Genomic DNA, 19,889 nt, shown 5'->3' on the forward strand with positions numbered 1-19,889 from the left:
ATTGAGAGAATGGGCTAAAGCAATGTCTATGTAGTTCCAAGTGGCACCAGAGTCAATGATGATCGTGACTGCGTGAGAGATACCCGCAGAGGGACAAAGAGTGGCCTGTACAAAGATGGGCTGGACACAAGCGAAAGCAGGAGTGGCACCCGGAGATGAGGACTGGAAACTCGACCTGGTCTCCGGATCTAAGGTCGAGCTGTCCGAAAAACCTGTGACTTCTTGGGACGCCGAGGGCATTCCTTAACATAATGTCCCGTGGTGCCACAATAAAAGCATGCATTATCCACCCTCCTACGTTCTCTCTCGGATGTCATGATAGGACTATGTAAACCTCCCACTTGCATAGGTTCCTCAGTGCTGGAGGCGGGAGTACTGACAGCTGTAGGATGAGAAAAACCCAACTCAGCCCTGCGCTCTGAACGACGTGCATCTACCTGCAGGGCAAGATCCACTAGTTCTTGCTACTGAGTGGGCACAGAAGGGATCAAAGCTAATGCATCTTTCATTGGATTATTCAACCCACTATAGAATATGACCGCCCGCTTGCTTTCTGGCCATGATGTCTCGGCGACCAATTGGTTGAAGCGGTTGATGTAATCTATCAAGGTCCCTCTACCCTGGGTTAGCTCTAACAACTCCAGATCTCTAGATTGTGCCTTGTGTCGGGTGTCGAAGACCTGAGAGATCTCTGTAACTAACAAATCAAAATCATAGAGAACCGGGCTATTGTTCTCCAGTAAAGGATTAGCCCAAGCGGCAGCCATTCTGGCCAGGTGGAAAGGGTAAAGGCTGCTTTAGCAGTGGAATTAGGAAAGGCCAGAGGTCTACACAGGAAGTGTAACTTGCACTGATTGATGAAGGTCCTGAACTTCTTGGGGTCGCCTTGATAACGTTCAGGAGCGGCCAAGGGAGAAGGGGTTGGGAGGACCACCGGGGTTGAAGCTGGGGTATTTGCCAACAGAGGAGGTGTGGTTGAAGTGGCAGCATCCCCGAATTCAGAGTTTGCAGGGAGGGAATGCTGGACACTGTATGGAATCTAGCCTTTGGTGAATCACTGTGTTAGCGGCTGCCATATCTGCCCTTAATACTGTAATTGCCTGAACTAAAGCAGCTATGGGTTCCTCCGTGGACCCCTGCATTATCTAACACGACTATACGGCTTCTCAGTCTGTTCTGACTTGAGTGTCGTGTAGACCGTTGAGACCTTCGTCCCCAAGTGACGCACAGGGGAACCAAAAGAACCCCGCTGTGCGACCTTTGGGGCCACAGGTGGGAGATGTTACTTCCCGGATCCACGGAACCTCTGGAACACAGATGCTGCTGCAGAAAGAACGAGGTTAAGTACCAAGCAAATACAATATAGCACAAGAACCAAAGGATCTGAATAATCTTACCTATCCGGTGTTTGGAAAACCCGGGAAACCTAGGAAGGAGGTTTCGAGACTCAGATGAGAGGTGGTCCCCAGAACAAGAGGGAACGCAGTTAAGCGTGGACACAGGATAGGCCACCTGTAGAGCTGAAGACGTAACTTGAGTTCCCAAAAGGGCAATGGCGTAGAAGTCCAACAAAGTACCAAGGGAAGATCCGAAGACAGGTGATGGTTGTGTCGAGATTCAGCAATAGGTAAACAGTTCCAAGCAAAGGTACAAAAGGGTAATCCCAGGGAGTCCAGGTGAGGGATCCAAGATCAAGGTAAACCAACAGAGTTTATCACAGGTGAACTGTGAACTGTGACCCACGATCGGAAATAATGACAGAAGGAAGCCCAAACAACGTGAACACAGATTCAAAAAACAACTCAGCCAGGCCCAGGGCCGAAGGGATCCCCTTACAGGGAACAAAGCGAGCCATTTTTGTGAATGTGTCCACCACCACCCAGATGGTATCAAAACCCCGTACCTTGGGGAGATCGGTCATGAAATCCATAGTCAGTGTGTGCCAAGGTCTTGGTGGTACCGGTAGCGGAAGCAGCAGGCCGATTGGACGACCTCTTCGATGTTTGGCCTGAGCGCAGACAGAGCAAGAGTTGACATAGCATTCCACGTCGCGCTTCATAGAGGGCCACCAGCAACAGCGCTTTAGGAGAAACATGGTACGCTCCTGGCCGGAATGGGCATTAAAGGGGGCATCATGAGACCATTCAAGGGCCAGGTTACGGGTGTCAGGCGTGGGGAGGAACAAGCGATCATGTACGAAAGGCAAACCATCACAATATACGGGATCCCAATCACGCAATTGGTCAGAATGATTGCTTGTCCATGCTCGCACAGAATCCGACAATGACAGAGAGGGAGTGCAGAGACAAATCACATGACTCTTACCTAGAACAGTATCAGGGAGCGTGAAAAGGCATCCGCTTTTCCATGAGTGATCCCAGGACGATGAGTAATGTGAAAATCAAAGGCGGAAAAGAAGAGATGCCACCGGACCTGTCTGCTGTTGATGCACTTTAAGGAGGCCAGATCCTGTAGGTTCTGATGAACGAAGTAGACAGTGATTGGATGCTTAGCCCCCAGGAGATGATGGCGCCAGACACTAAAGGCGTCCATGACAGCCAGAAGTTCCTTCTCCGTTCCAGTATAATGGGTCTCAGTATTGGAAAACTTGCCGGAGTGGTATGCCACGGGGTGCAACTTGCCTGTCGTAGGACATGTCTGAGACAACACCGCACCGAGGGCAAAAGAAGAGGCATCCGCCTCGACTATGAATGGAAGTTCGGGATTGGGGTGCTTAAGAATCGGTGCGGTGGTGAAAGCGGTTTTCAAAGCCTCAAAGTATTCCTGATGTTCCTTTTGCAACTGATAGGGTACTTGAGGGCTGGTCAGAGCCGTAAGTGGGGCCACAATTGTGGAAAAGGACGAAATAAAGCGCCTGTAAAAGTTGGCGAAGCCCAAAAAGGCCTGCAAGTCCTTGAGTGTCTGAGGAACTGGCCAATCTAAGACTGCCTTAACCTTGGATTCATTCATGGATAGTGCCCCAGGGGTAATGTGGAAGCCCAGAAACTCAACAGATGTTTTATGGAATTGACATTTCTCGGGTTTGGCAAACAGCGAATGTTCCCTTAGACGGGATTGGACCTCCCGAACATGCTTTACATGGTCATCAAGATTCCGTGAAAAGATCAAGATGTCGTCCAGATAAACAACCATGTATACGTCCAGAATGTCCCTGAATATGTCATTCATAAAACGCTGGAATGTTTCCGGGGCGTTGCATAGACCGAAGGGCATGACTAGATACTCATACAAGCCGTAACGGGTGCAAAAGGCAGTTTTCCACTCATCGCCCTCGCGGACCCGCACTAGATTGTATGCGCCACGAAGATCCAGCTTGGTAAAAACGGAGGCATGGGATAAGCGGTCCAGGAGAGGGGTGATCAAAGGGATTGGATACCTATCCTTTTTCGTGATGGCGTTAAGGCGCCGGTAATCCACACAGGGACGTAAGTCCCCCTCTTTCTTGGGTACAAAGAAAATAGGGCTTGCAGCTGGTGAAGTAGAGGGGCGGATGTGTCCTAGACGTAGGACGTTCTGCACATACTGTTTCAGAGCTTGTTCTTCCGAGGGGGACAGAGAATAAATCCTGCCCGAAGGAACGGTAGAACCCGGGATTAGTTCAATCAGGCAGTCATATGATCTGTGTGGAGGAAGCACCTCGGAAGAACCGCAATCGAAAACTGACTCGAATGCTTTGTACTCAGAGGGAATCCCGGTAACTACCCCTCCGACGGTATGGGAATTCACAACCTCTGATCCACCATCATTCAATGTGAGTTGAGCAAGAGCTCCCAAGGCCCGTGAAGGAGTATCTGTTTCTTGATGGGCTGGGAGACAAAAGTTCTGACAGATATCCGACTCAAAGAGCACCGTGCCTGTTTGCCAATTAATCAGAGGATTGTGTTCACGCAACCATGGTATTCCTAATATGATACCAAACTGGGGTGTGGTGATCAAGTCAAAACTTAGCGTCTCTGTGTGAACGTCTTGTATAGTCGATAATAGAGGAGCAGTTTGGTGTCTAACGGGACCAGAGACTAGGGCAGTGCCATCTATGGCCTGAACCATTTCAGGTTGGGTTTTCACCACTAAAGGTAGATTGAGAGAATGGGCTAAAGCAATGTCTATGTAGTTCCAAGTGGCACCAGAGTCAATGATGATCGTGACTGCGTGAGAGATACCCGCAGAGGGACAAAGAGTGGCCTGTACAAAGATGGGCTGGACACAAGCGAAAGCAGGAGTGGCACCCGGAGATGAGGACTGGAAACTCGACCTGGTCTCCGGATCTAAGGTCGAGCTGTCCGAAAAACCTGTGACTTCTTGGGATGCCGAGGGCATTCCTTAACATAATGTCCCGTGGTGCCACAATAAAAGCATGCATTATCCACCCTCCTACGTTCTCTCTCGGATGTCATGATAGGACTACGTAAACCTCCCACTTGCATAGGTTCCTCAGTGCTGGAGGCGGGAGTACTGACAGCTGTAGGATGAGAAAAACCCAACTCAGCCCTGCGCTCTGAACGACGTGCATCTACCTGCAGGGCAAGATCCACTAGTTCTTGCTACTGAGTGGGCACAGAAGGGATCAAAGCTAATGCATCTTTCATTGGATTATTCAACCCACTATAGAATATGACCGCCCGCTTGCTTTCTGGCCATGATGTCTCGGCGACCAATTGGTTGAAGCGGTTGATGTAATCTATCAAGGTCCCTCTACCCTGGGTTAGCTCTAACAACTCCAGATCTCTAGATTGTGCCTTGTGTCGGTGTCGAAGACCTGAGAGATCTCTGTAACTAACAAATCAAAATCATAGAGAACCGGGCTATTGTTCTCCAGTAAAGGATTAGCCCAAGCGGCAGCCATTCTGGCCAGGTGGGAAAGGGTAAAGGCTGCTTTAGCAGTGGAATTAGGAAAGGCCAGAGGTCTACACAGGAAGTGTAACTTGCACTGATTGATGAAGGTCCTGAACTTCTTGGGGTCGCCTTGATAACGTTCAGGAGCGGCCAAGGGAGAAGGGGTTGGGAGGACCACCGGGGTTGAAGCTGGGTTATTTGCCAACAGAGGAGGTGTGGTTGAAGTGGCAGCATCCCCGAATTCAGAGTTTGCAGGGAGGGAATGCTGGACACTGTATGGAATCTAGCCTTTGGTGAATCACTGTGTTAGCGGCTGCCATATCTGCCCTTAATACTGTAATTGCCTGAACTAAAGCAGCTATGGGTTCCTCCGTGGACCCCTGCATTATCTAACACGACTATACGGCTTCTCAGTCTGTTCTGACTTGAGTGTCGTGTAGACCGTTGAGACCTTCGTCCCCAAGTGACGCACAGGGGAAACAAAAGAACCCCGCTGTGCGACCTTTGGGGCCACAGGTGGGAGATGTTACTTCCCGGATCCACGGAACCTCTGGAACACCGATGCTGCTGCAGAAAGAACGAGGTTAAGTACCAGGCAAATACAATATAGCACAAGAACCAAAGGATCTGAATAATCTTACCTATCCGGTGTTTGGAAAACCCGGGAAACCTAGGAAGGAGGTTCGAGACTCAGATGAGAGGTGGTCCCCAGAACTTGAGGGAACGCAGTTAAGCGTGGACACAGGATAGGCCACCTGTAGAGCTGAAGACGTAACTTGAGTTCCCAAAAGGGCAATGGCGTAGAAGTCCAACAAAGTACCAAGGGAAGATCCGAAGACAGGTGATGGTTGTGTCGAGATTCAGCAATAGGTAAACAGTTCCAAGCAAAGGTACAAAAGGGTAATCCCAGGGAGTCCAGGTGAGGGATCCAAGATCAAGGTAAACCAACAGAGTTTATCACAGGTGAACTGTGAACTGTGACCCACGATCGGAAATAATGACAGAAGGAAGCCCAAACAACGTGAACACAGATTCAAAAAACAACTCAGCCAGGACCAGGGCCGAAGGGATCCCCTTACAGGGAACAAAGCGAGCCATTTTTGTGAATGTGTCCACCACCACCCAGATGGTATCAAAACCCCGTACCTTGGGGAGATCGGTCACGAAATCCATAGTCAGTGTGTGCCAAGGTCTTGGTGGTACCGGTAGCGGAAGCAGCAGGCCGATTGGACGACCTCTTCGATGTTTGGCCTGAGCGCAGACAGAGCAAGAGTTGACATAGCATTCCACGTCGCGCTTCATAGAGGGCCACCAGCAACAGCGCTTTAGGAGAAACATGGTACGCTCCTGGCCGGAATGGGCATTAAAGGGGGCATCATGAGACCATTCAAGGGCCAGGTTACGGGTGTCAGGCGTGGGGAGGAACAAGCGATCATGTACGAAAGGCAAACCATCACAATATACGGGATCCCAATCACGCAATTGGTCAGAATGATTGCTTGTCCATGCTCGCACAGAATCCGACAATGACAGAGAGGGAGTGCAGAGACAAATCACATGACTCTTACCTAGAACAGTATCAGGGAGCGTGACAAGGCATCCGCTTTTCCATGAGTGATCCCAGGACGATGAGTAATGTGAAAATCAAAGGCGGAAAAGAAGAGATGCCACCGGACCTGTCTGCTGTTGATGCACTTTAAGGAGGCCAGATCCTGTAGGTTCTGATGAACGGAGTAGACAGTGATTGGATGCTTAGCCCCCAGGAGATGATGGCGCCAGACACTAAAGGCGTCCATGACAGCCAGAAGTTCCTTCTCCGTTCCAGTATAATGGGTCTCAGTATTGGAAAACTTGCCGGAGTGGTATGCCACGGGGTGCAACTTGCCTGTCGTAGGACATGTCTGAGACAACACCGCACCGAGGGCAAAAGAAGAGGCATCCGCCTCGACTATGAATGGAAGTTCGGGATTGGGGTGCTTAAGAATCGGTGCGGTGGTGAAAGCGGTTTTCAAAGCCTCAAAGTATTCCTGATGTTCCTTTTGCCACTGATAGGGTACTTGAGGGCTGGTCAGAGCCGTAAGTGGGGCCACAATTGTGGAAAAGGACGAAATAAAGCGCCTGTAAAAGTTGGCGAAGCCCAAAAAGGCCTGCAAGTCCTTGAGTGTCTGAGGAACTGGCCAATCTAAGACTGCCTTAACCTTGGATTCATTCATGGATAGTGCCCCAGGGGTAATGTGGAAGCCCAGAAACTCAACAGATGTTTTATGGAATTGACATTTCTCGGGTTTGGCAAACAGCGAATGTTCCCTTAGACGGGATTGGACCTCCCGAACATGCTTTACATGGTCATCAAGATTCTGTGAAAAGATCAAGATGTCGTCCAGATAAACAACCATGTATACGTCCAGAATGTCCCTGAATATGTCATTCATAAAACGCTGGAATGTTTCCGGGGCGTTGCATAGACCGAAGGGCATGACTAGATACTCATACAAGCCGTAACGGGTGCAAAAGGCAGTTTTCCACTCATCGCCCTCGCGGACCCGCACTAGATTGTATGCGCCACAAAGATCCAGCTTGATAAAAACGGAGGCATGGGATAAGCGGTCCAGGAGAGGGGTGATCAAAGGGATTGGATACCTATCCTTTTTCGTGATGGCGTTAAGGCGCCGGTAATCCACACAGGGACGTAAGTCCCCCTCTTTCTTGGGTACAAAGAAAATAGGGCTTGCAGCTGGTGAAGTAGAGGGGCGGATGTGTCCTAGTCGTAGGGCGTTCTGCACATACTGTTTCAGAGCTTGTTCTTCCGAGGGGGACAGAGAATAAATCCTGCCCGAAGGAACGGTAGAACCCGGGATTAGTTCAATCGGGCAGTCATATGATCTGTGTGGAGGAAGCACCTCGGAAGAACCGCAATCGAAAACTGACTCGAATTCTTTGTACTCAGAGGGAATCCCGGTAACTACCCCTCCGACGGTATGGGAATTCACAACCTCTGATCCACCATCATTCAATGTGAGTTGAGCAAGAGCTCCCAAGGCCCGTGAAGGAGTATCTGTTTCTTGATGGGCTGGGAGACAAAAGTTCTGACAGATATCCGACTCAAAGAGCACTGTGCCTGTTTGCCAATTAATCAGAGGATTGTGTTCACGCAACCATGGTATTCCTAATATGATACCGAACTGGGGTGTGGTGATCAAGTCAAAACTTAGCGTCTCTGTGTGAACGTCTTGTATAGTCGATAATAGAGGAGCAGTTTGGTGTCTAACGGGACCAGAGACTAGGGCAGTGCCATCTATGGCCTGAACCATTTCAGGTTGGGTTTTCACCACTAAAGGTAGATTGAGAGAATGGGCTAAAGCAATGTCTATGTAGTTCCAAGTGGCACCAGAGTCAATGATGATCGTGACTGCGTGAGAGATACCCGCAGAGGGACAAAGAGTGGCCTGTACAAAGATGGGCTGGACACAAGCGAAAGCAGGAGTGGCACCCGGAGATGAGGACTGGAAACTCGACCTGGTCTCCGGATCTAAGGTCGAGCTGTCCGAAAAACCTGTGACTTCTTGGGACGCCGAGGGCATTCCTTAACATAATGTCCCGTGGTGCCACAATAAAAGCATGCATTATCCACCCTCCTACGTTCTCTCTCGGATGTCATGATAGGACTACGTAAACCTCCCACTTGCATAGGTTCCTCAGTGCTGGAGGCGGGAGTACTGACAGCTGTAGGATGAGAAAAACCCAACTCAGCCCTGCGCTCTGAACGACGTGCATCTACCTGCAGGGCAAGATCCACTAGTTCTTGCTACTGAGTGGGCACAGAAGGGATCAAAGCTAATGCATCTTTCATTGGATTATTCAACCCACTATAGAATATGACCGCCCGCTTGCTTTCTGGCCATGATGTCTCGGCGACCAATTGGTTGAAGCGGTTGAAGTAATCTATCAAGGTCCCTCTACCCTGGGTTAGCTCTAACAACTCCAGATCTCTAGATTGTGCCTTGTGTCGGGTGTCGAAGACCTGAGAGATCTCTGTAACTAACAAATCAAAATCATAGAGAACCGGGCTATTGTTCTCCAGTAAAGGATTAGCCCAAGCGGCAGCCATTCTGGCCAGGTGGGAAAGGGTAAAGGCTGCTTTAGCAGTGGAATTAGGAAAGGCCAGAGGTCTACACAGGAAGTGTAACTTGCACTGATTGATGAAGGTCCTGAACTTCTTGGGGTCGCCTTGATAACGTTCAGGAGCGGCCAAGGGAGAAGGGGTTGGGAGGACCACCGAGGTTGAAGCTGGGGTATTTGCCAACAGAGGAGGTGTGGTTGAAGTGGCAGCATCCCCGAATTCAGAGTTTGCAAGGAGGGAATGCTGGACACTGTATGGAATCTAGCCTTTGGTGAATCACTGTGTTAGCGGCTGCCATATCTGCCCTTAATACTGTAATTGCCTGAACTAAAGCAGCTTTGGGTTCCTCCGTGGACCCCTGCATTATCTAACACGACTATACGGCTTCTCAGTCTGTTCTGACTTGAGTGTCGTGTAGACCGTTGAGACCTTCGTCCCCAAGTGACGCACAGGGGAACCAAAAGAACCCCGCTGTGCGACCTTTGGGGCCACAGGTGGGAGATGTTACTTCCCGGATCCACGGAACCTCTGGAACACCGATGCTGCTGCAGAAAGAACGAGGTTAAGTACCAGGCAAATACAATATAGCACAAGAACCAAAGGATCTGAATAATCTTACCTATCCGGTGTTTGGAAAACCCGGGAAACCTAGGAAGGAGGTTCGCGACTCAGATGAGAGGTGGTCCCCAGAACAAGAGGGAACGCAGTTAAGCGTGGACACAGGATAGGCCACCTGTAGAACTGAAGACGTAACTTGAGTTCCCAAAAGGGCAATGGCGTAGAAGTCCAACAAAGTACCAAGGGAAGATCCGAAGACAGGTGATGGTTGTGTCGAGATTCAGCAATAGGTAAACAGTTCCAAGCAAAGGTACAAAAGGGTAATCCCAGGGAGTCCAGGTGAGGGATCCAAGATCAAGGTAAACCAACAGAGTTTATCACAGGTGAACTGTGAACTGTGACCCACGATCGGAAATAATGACAGAAGGAAGCCCAAACAACGTGAACACAGATTCAAAAAACAACTCAGCCAGGACCAGGGCCGAAGGGATCCCCTTACAGGGAACAAAGCGAGCCATTTTTGTGAATGTGTCCACCACCACCCAGATGGTATCAAAACCCCGTACCTTGGGGAGATCGGTCACGAAATCCATAGTCAGTGTGTGCCAAGGTCTTGGTGGTACCGGTAGCGGAAGCAGCAGGCCGATTGGACGACCTCTTCGATGTTTGGCCTGAGCGCAGACAGAGCAAGAGTTGACATAGCATTCCACGTCGCGCTTCATAGAAGGCCACCAGCACCAGCGCTTTATGAGAAACATGGTACGCTCCTGGCCGGGATGGGCATTAAAGGGGGCATCATGAGACCATTCAAGGGCCAGGTTACGGGTGTCAGGCGTGGGGAGGAACAAGCGATCATGTACGAAAGGCAAACCATCACAATATACAGGATCCCAATCCCGCAATTGGTCAGAATGATTGCTTGTCCATGCTCGCACAGAATCCAACAATGACAGAGAGGGAGTGCAGAGACAAATCATATGACTCTTACCTAGAACAGTATCGGGGAGCATGACAAGCTTCCGCTTTTCCATGAGTGATCCCAGGACGATGAGTAATGTGAAAATCAAAGGCGGAAAAGAAGAGATGCCACCGGACCTGTCTGCTGTTGATGCACTTTAAGGAGGCCAGATCCTGTAGGTTCTGATGAACGGAGTAGACAGTGATTGGATGCTTAGCCCCCAGGAGATGATGGCGCCAGACACTAAAGGCGTCCATGACAGCCAGAAGTTCCTTCTCTGTTCCAGTATAATGGGTCTCAGTATTGGAAAACTTGCCGGAGTGGTATGCCACCGGGTGCAACTTGCCTGTCGTAGGACATGTCTGAGACAACACCGCACCGAGGGCAAAAGAAGAGGCATCCGCCTCGACTATGAATGGAAGTTCGGGATTGGGGTGCTGAAGAATCGGTGCTGTGGTGAAAGCGGTTTTCAAAGCCTCAAAGGATTCCTGATGTTCCTTTTGCCACTGATAGGGTACTTGAGGGCTGGTCAGAGCCGTAAGTGGGGCCACAATTGTGGAAAAGGACGAAATAAAGCGCCTGTAAAAGTTGGCGAAGCCCTAAAAGGCCTGCAAGTCCTTGAGTGTCTGAGGAACTGGCCAATCTAAGACTGCCTTAACCTTGGATTCATTCATGGATAGTGCCCCAGGGGTAATGTGGAAGCCCAGAAACTCAACAGATGTTTTATGGAATTGACATTTCTCGGGTTTGACAAACAGCGAATGTTCCCTTAGACGGGATAAGACCTCCCGAACATGCTTTACAAGGTCATCAAGATTCCGTGAAAAGATCAAGATGTCGTCCAGATAAACAACCATGTATACATCCAGAATGTCCCTGAATATGTCATTCATAAAACGCTGGAATGTTTCCGGGGCGTTGCATAGACCGAAGGGCATGACTAGATATTCATACAAGCCATAACGGGTGCAAAAGGCAGTTTTTCACTCATCGCCCTCGCGGACCCGCACTAGATTGTATGCGCCGCGAAGATCCAGCTTGGTAAAAACGGAGGCATGGGATAAGCGGTCCAGGAGAGGGGTGATCAAAGGGATTGGATACCTATTCTTTTTCGTGATGGCGTTAAGGCGCCGGTAATCCACACAGGGACGTAAGTCCCCCTCTTTCTTGGGTACAAAGAAAATGGGGCTTGCAGCTGGTGAAGTAGAGGGGCGGATGTGTCCTAGTCGTAGGGCGTTCTGCACATACTGTTTCAGAGCTTGTTCTTCCGAGGGGGACAGAGAATAAATCCTCCCAGAAGGAACGGTAGAACCCGGGGTTAGTTCAATCGGGCAGTCATATGATCTGTGTGGAGGAAGCACCTCGGAAGAACCGCGATCGAAAACTGACTCGAATGCTTTGTACTCAGAGGGAATCCTGGTAACTACCCCTCCGACGGTATGGGAATTCACAACCTCTGATCCACCATCATTCAATGTGAGTTGAGCAAGAGCTCCCAAGGCCCGTGAAGGAGTATCTGTTTCTTGATGGGCTGGGAGACAAAAGTTCTGACAGATATCCGACTCAAAGAGCAATGTTTGCCAATTAATCAGAGGATTGTGTTCACACAACCATGGTATTCCTAATATGATACCGAACTGGGGTGTGGTGATCAAGTCAAAACTTAGCGTCTCTGTGTGAACGTCTTGTATAGTCAATAATAGAGGAGCAGTTTGGTGTCTAACGGGACCAGAGACTAGGGCAGTGCCATCTACGGCCTGAACCGTTTCTGGTCGGGTTTTCACCACTAAAGGTAGATTGAGAGAATGGGCTAAAGCAATGTCTATGTAGTTCCCAGTGGCACCAGAGTCAATGATGATCGTGACTGCGTGAGAGATACCCGCAGAGGGACAAAGAGTGGCCTGTACAAAGATGGGCTGGACACGAGCAAAAGCAGGAGTGGCACCCGGAGATGAGGACTGGAAACTCGACCTGGTCTCCGGATCTAAGGTCGAGCTGTCTGAAAAACCTGTGACTTCTTGGGACGCCGAGGGCATTCCTTAACATAATGTCCCGTGGTGCCACAATAAAAGCATGCATTATCCACCCTCCTACGTTCTCTCTCGGATGTCGTGATAGGACTACGTAAACCTCCCACTTGCATAGGTTCCTCAGTGCTGGAGGCGGGAGTACTGACAGCTGTAGGATGAGAAAAACCCAACTCAGCCCTGCGCTCTGAACGACGTGCATCTACCTGCAGGGAAAGATCCACTAGTTCTTGATACTGAGTGGGCACGGAAGGGATCACGGCTAATGCATCTTTCATTGGATTATTCAACCCCCTATAGAATATGACCGCCCGCTTGCTTTCTGGCCATGATGTCTCCGCGACGAATTGGTTGAAGCGGGTGATGTAATCTATCAAGGTCCCTCTACCCTGGGTTAGCTCTAACAACTCCAGATCCCTAGATTGCGCCTTGTGTCGGGTGTCGAAGACTCGAGACATCTCTGTAACTAACAAATCAAAATCATAGAGAACTGGGCTATTGTTCTCCAGTAAAGGATTAGCCCAAGCGGCAGCCGTTCCGGCCAGGTGGGAAAGGGTAAAGGCTGCTTTAGCAGTGGAATTAGGAAATCCCAGAGGTCCACACAGGAAGTGTAACTTGCACTGATTGATGAAGGTCCTGAACTTCTTGGGGTCGCCTTGATAACGTTCAGGAGCGGCCAAGGGAGAAGGGGTTGGAAGAACCACCGGGGTTGGAGCTGAGGTATTTGCCAACAGAGGAGGTGTGGTTGAAGTGGCAGCATCCCCGAATTCAGAGTCTGCAGGGAGGGAATGCTGGACACTGTAATGAATCTAGCCTTTGGTGAATCACTGTGTTAGCGGCTGCCATATCTGCCCTTAATACTGTAATTGCCTGAACTAAAGCAGCTATGGGTTCCTCCGTGGACCCCTGCATTATCTAACACGACTATACGGCTTCTCAGTCTGTTCTGACTTGAGTGTCGTGTAGACCGTTGAGACCTTCGTCCCCAAGTGACGCACAGGGGAACCAAAAGAACCCCGCTGTGCGACCTTTGGGGCCACAGGTGGGAGATGTTATTTCCCGGATCCACGGAACCTCTGGAACACCGATACTGCTGCAGAAAGAACGAGGTTAAGTACCAGGCAAATACAATATAGCACAAGAACCAAAGGATCTGAATAATCTTACCTATCCGGTGTTTGGAAAACCAGGGAAACCTAGGAAGAAGGTTCGAGACTCAGATGAGAGGCGGTCCCCAGAACAAGAGGGAACGCAGTTAAGCGTGGACACAGGATAGGCCACCTGTAGAGCTGAAGATGTAACTTGAGTTCCCAAAAGGGCAATGGCGTAGAAGTCCAACAAAGTACCAAGGGAAGTTCCGAAGACAGGTGACGGTTGTGTCGAGATTCAGCAATAGGTAAACAGTTCCAAGCAAAGGTACAAAAGGGTAATCCGAGGGAGTCCAGGTGAGAGATCCAAGATCAAGGTAAACCAACAGAGTTTATCAAACGTAGCGCCAAACAGAGTCAGAAGACAGCTGAGAAGCGAGGAGTGCTCCGTGCATCAGGCTTTATATAGTGTGCGCTTCTGGGTCATGTGACGTCCACCAAGGTCACATGGGAAACGCCGCTCTGAATCACGTGAGCAAATGAATGATCGATGCGGAGGTGTTCCGCCGCCCCTTCTGCTGTATGTTCTCTATGGCAACTGCCAATGCAGGAAGGGCTGCAACCGGGCACGTAAATTGTACCTGGTACGGAACTTTCGGTCCTTTGGGGTAACCATATCACGTGAGTCTCGAACCCTGGAGGGAGTCGTGTGGGAACCCGGGGAAGGTGTTGTGGAGATGTTAGCAGTGTTCTGGTGTGCAGAGGATTGTCTAACAGCATGGCCATTTGGCCATGCACCCAAGACTCTATGCCCTGGCAACAACCACCGCAGCATATCACATTCCTATTTGCTTATAACTTTGGGTGAAAAACAAATGTATAAGGAACAAAGGTATTAGATACTATGGATGTGATATTCTGCTATGGTTCTCCTTATTATTGTATACTTACTGTTTGGTCTAGTAACCGGAGTACATGTATTTCTTTTTAATTTCTGTGATAAAAGAAAATAGCATGTTAGTATTAGTATTTTGTAATGACTTATTACATTTTATAATCAATATACTTTTTTTTTTTTTGGACCCTCATGTTTAGTAGATTACAAATCAGAGTACTGTGCAATTTGCCCAGTTTCTGTATTTGTTGCTAAAATCATTGGTTCTGTGGGAGAAAAAAAATCCATGTTGGATTAAAAAAAAACTTTTTCTCTTATGCTACAGTTTATTTGTTTGTTTGTTTTCAGTGTTCACTTGTTGTTTCTGGCTAATGCTTTATACTTTGGCTTGTTATATTTTTTTGGAGCAGTAACATATTATTTATTTGTTTTGATATTATAAAATTTTAGAGCAGTTAGATACCAATTGGCGTATTCTAACTGTCTATTTTTTGATATATTTTAGTGGTATTGATTTATCTATTTGGATATTGTTAAATTTTGGGACAGTTAGATACCAATTGGCGTATTCTAACTGTGTATTTTTGGTCTAATTTAGTGGTAATCATTCATCTGATTAATTGTTGTAGAATCTTTGAGCAGTTAGATAGCTTTTGGAATATTCTAACAGTTTATATTTTTTAACACAAGTTTACTTAGGGTTTAAATACAGTTTAGTTATCAAATTTTGGTTTTAAGAACATCAAATAAGCGTTTGTAAGATTTCCTGGTAATCTCGGCTTTCTCTGCTTTAGAGTAATGGTACTATCATTACATTCAAACCATCCACATTTATTTTTTCATATATGCAGGGTAGTGCCCTGAATTGGTTGTGGCTCCTGCGTGGTAGATTATACCTATTGTTGTGAAGGTTTTCTTACCAAGTGATATTTGACCATGTGTGAATCCAGTCAGCTTGCAGTTGTTTTTGCTACCATCTGCATTGTAACGTAGAAGCATTAGTATTATGTATTTACTATGTGTTTGTATTACTAACGTGGAGCTATTATCTGAATTGCAGGTAGAGCATAATCTACCATGGTTTGCATTTTGTACAAGTCGCTGAAATGGAATGGATTCACAATTTGGTATTGATATATATATGAAGCGTTCATTGGGGATTTCTTCTTGTGTCACATTGTTGCAGAGAGTGCATGTATGTTTCCACATGTATGAAATCTGAAAGATTTCATTTATAGGTATGTTTTTGTTTTCCAGTACTTGTAGTAAGTACATTAGAAATTCTTGTGGATCTTCCTGTGAGTTTATAGTGAATTTCACCATTCCAGCACAGTAGTCCAATTGTTGTCTTATTCCATAAACACTATACGTGTTGTCAGGATTGTTTGCTGCATTTCTGTGAAGTACTAACATTTGCAAACACAATGGGTCTGTATTGTGTAAGTAAATGTTGTCAACAATTGGTGGTAATTGAAATAGAATATTCATTGCTACATTTGCGTAGCAACTTAGACCAACTATATTTGAGAATTTAAATGGTCCAGGTGCTCTGTATCTAACTGCTTTTTTTGGAGTTTGTCTTCCTTCTTTAAAGAAGTACCTGGTTTACTTTCCTAATTGATTCTTTGTTACTTGTGGTACTTGATGAAGTATTAGTTTCTTTTACTCTCTTTGGAGGATTTGCAGTGACATCCTGTTGCATTTCTGTTTGATTTAATTTTCTTTTATAACGTTTTACTTTTTGTGGAACAGAATATGTGTTTAGGTGGGGGGTGTATAGTGAGTGAAGTCTATTGTATTCTAAAATGCAAGCAATATCAGCGTTTATTTTACTTGCATCAAAGTTGATTAGAAATAGACCGTCAAGTGTACCTAAGCGTGATAGTGCTACATAGCTCATGCCTTCTTTAAAGACTGTGTTACCAATATCTATCATTGCTTTGTCTAGGGTAAGACCTTGTGATTTATGAATCGTGACTGTGTATGCAAGAGTTATAGAAAATTGTTCTCTGCGTACATACATATCTTTGAAGAGAAGAAATCTAGCTGTTGAGCGTCCTATCCTTTTTACTTCTGAAAGTTTGTCAAAGAGTATATTGACAAACTGAATTTTGTTGTCGCGTGGGTATGTTTGAAAGCCAACAACTGTACCCAGTGCTCCATTAACTAGTCCTTGGTCCACGTCAAGGTTACGTTTAAGCATTACTCTGCAATTTAAGGATAATTTTAATATCTTTTCTAAGCCTGCTGTGTTTGAGATTGATTTTTCTAAATGATTTACTCTTGTTGTGGCTTGGTCACACATGGATAGTGTCATACCATGTACATCTAGTTTGTCTGTGGCGCTAATTTCCATGATTGGTTGCATTTCTTTACTTAGCATGATTTCATTGAATTTTAAACAGCTTGCAAGAGTTGGCATTAAGGCCATACAATTGACATTTTTGTGGGCTAATTGTTCCATAACATCTGTAGCACATGCATTATCGCCATAAAGTGCATTAATGTGCCGGGTTTTCAATATTGCTTCTGCTTCTTTAGAAAGTATACCAACTCTGATACTTTTTAAAATGTTGGCACAAGTGAGATCTGCAGATTGCTGCATGTTTTCTGTTAATTCTCTGTATTGGAAATGTTGCCAAAGGTTGACATTTCCAATTCTGCCAACAGTTTTACGGCAGAGTTTGTGTCCTAATGTTTTAAAAATAGGCTCACCTTTTACTGGTGTTAATTGAAGCAGATCTCCAAAAACAATAATGTGTTTTCGTGCAAAGAGCTCTTCATAGTCTGTTTTGAGTACTTCTTGCAATCTGAGGTGAATCAAAGCTAACTTCAGGTTGGAGACCATGCTCACTTCATCTATTAGTAGCATTTTCATTTGTTTCAATACTCTGCGTAATTCCATTGCAGCTTCTGCAGAAAGTTTGTAATAGTCTAATTTGTTCTGGTGTTCTACTGGTAATAGTAGTAATCGGTGTAATGTAACACCACCTATGTTGTAGGCAGCTAAACCTGTGGGGACAGTGACAACAGCTGACAGTTTGTTTTTTGTCAATTGTTGAAGGAACTTACTAATGATTTTGATTAGGATTGTTTTGCCAGAACCAGCTTCACCACTGACGTACAGCAGTATAGGTTTATAATTATGGCAGTAACATTCTTTATTTTCATGTTTTACACCATGTGCAATTTGTTTTGTTACTTCTTGAAAAATGCTACTTTGCTCATTGTTTAGTTTTGATTGTAGTATAGTTAAGTCTTCCTTATCTTCATACTGACACATGGTGTTTTCTACTCCTATCATAGCTAATTCTGCCTCATTTATTATTAGTGGTTCTCCCAGTGGTTCTTGGCTTCCTGTTACAGAAGGTTGACTACTGTCAGGAGTGTCCTTATCTAGTTGGGCTTGGAGTTCTTCTTCGTGTTGCTGTTCATTGTGCAACATTGTTTTGTACTGTGTAAAGTTTACATCAGTTATAGTGCTTTCATTTGCTTTGAAAGCATCCTCATATGAGTCACAGTTATCTAGTAATTGCTCTTCTTTTCTCCATGGTTTCAAGAGTTGTAGCAGGGACATGTAATATACTTCTTTATGTTGAGGAGTCTTTAATTTCAATTTGATATGATTAATTAAATTTGGTTTAGTGAGTTTAACTAAGCTGCCTTCACAGTTTGTCACTCTATATCTACCTTTTATTTTCATCAGGTTTCATATTATTTTTGTATGTGTAGTTTTGGGCTATGTGGTATAGACACATGTTTTCCAAGGTATTACTTCTGTTTGGGTAGTATGTGTCCAATAAATTGTTTTTTAAAATGTCTTGGCGGTTGGGATCATGTTTTGCTATTGATTCTATATCTTCATATGATTTTAGAACTCTTTTTCTAGATTTAGCTGGACCAAGACTTAGCCATACTATATTTTCAGATTTACCATACAATGCAGTAACAGTTAAACAATCAGCTGCTTCATATGATCCACATTCTCTATGGGTGAGCATTTTTATGCCCAAGCTGTATAATTTCTGAGATATTGTTTTATCTGATGACAGGTCATTCCAGAGGTCTTGGAGCTCTGTCTTTTCTGCTTTAGTTAAGTATGCTGTGACATATCGTGCAACTGCAGTATAATTGTCTGCAATGTACTGCACATCTATGTTTGCATTCCATAAGTGGGCAATGATTGCATTATAATCATTGATATATTTTTCTTCTTCTTTTCATGTAATATGTATTTTTAGGTGACTTACTTTTAACACTATGTCTAACTGAAGACATGAGGTTGTTCACTTGACCTGTATTTGTAACTGGTCTAGGGAAACCAAATCGGCATTTGGTGTAGTATTTCCTTTTGTTTTTGTATCTGATGGAATTTCACAAGTGACATATTTTTCAATAAACTGTAAAACAGTGGCATCACTGTCTTGACCAAATTTAGGAGCATCTTTAATCCATAACAGCATGTGGATATGTGGTGCTCCTCTGGCTTGGTATTCTTTTCTCCAAAAGAAGTGTTGCTCTTCTCCAAGGGGAGGAACAGTTTATTACAAATAAAATGTAGCATAGCAATGAAGCGATGGTGAAAATATCTTGAAACATTAACGGAATCCAAAGAACAAAGTTCTCCAGGTGTTAGTATATCTATGTTTGTTTTGTTTTTGTTTGATATGCGTAGGAAATCATGTAAATCTTCCCATGCATATTCTGCACACCTTAATGTAACAAACCAAGTGGGTGGATCATACAACGTACATCTCCATGACGTTGAAACCAGTACTCTTTAGTACCACGCATATTTGCTAATAGATTTGTAATATTTGATTGTAAAACCTCATCCTTTTGTTGCACTTTTTGTAATAATTGTGTAGCTGTCATATTTTGAAAGTGGGATCCTGATTTTATTATGTGTGCAACTCAGTAACATAAAGTTGCTAGTTAACTTTCAAAGAGTAGGTGGAATATGTATTCCACATTTTGTCTAAAACTGGGATCTTCAGAATACATCGTTAATGAGCGGTATTCTGAAGCTGATATTTGAATAGGTCTATCATCGTACCTTCCTCCTTTGCCAGTAGGAAAGAGTAAAGGAAAAGCACATGCTTCTATACCTTTTTCCCATATGCTGATTGGTGATCCTTTTATTTGACACATTTGGTACGTTTTCAGTGCATCTTCTATGGTGTCATTAGAGTGCAAAGGATGAATTGTATAATGGTCTAAAGTATTTTATATTGTAGCAGGATCTAGGAGCTCAAATTGACCAGCTTCTTGTGTTTCTTGAATTATTTCAGTTGTATCCTTCAAGTTTTCTTCAATATTAATTTCTTTGTAATATTCATGATTCTCTTTAACATATTGGAAGGCATGTCTAACTTCATGTAAATCTACC

This window comes from Ambystoma mexicanum, chromosome 1q (genome assembly GCF_040938575.1).
Source record: "Ambystoma mexicanum isolate Mex_15411 chromosome 1q, UKY_AmexF1_1, whole genome shotgun sequence".
In the NCBI taxonomy this organism is placed as follows: domain Eukaryota; kingdom Metazoa; phylum Chordata; class Amphibia; order Caudata; family Ambystomatidae; genus Ambystoma; species Ambystoma mexicanum.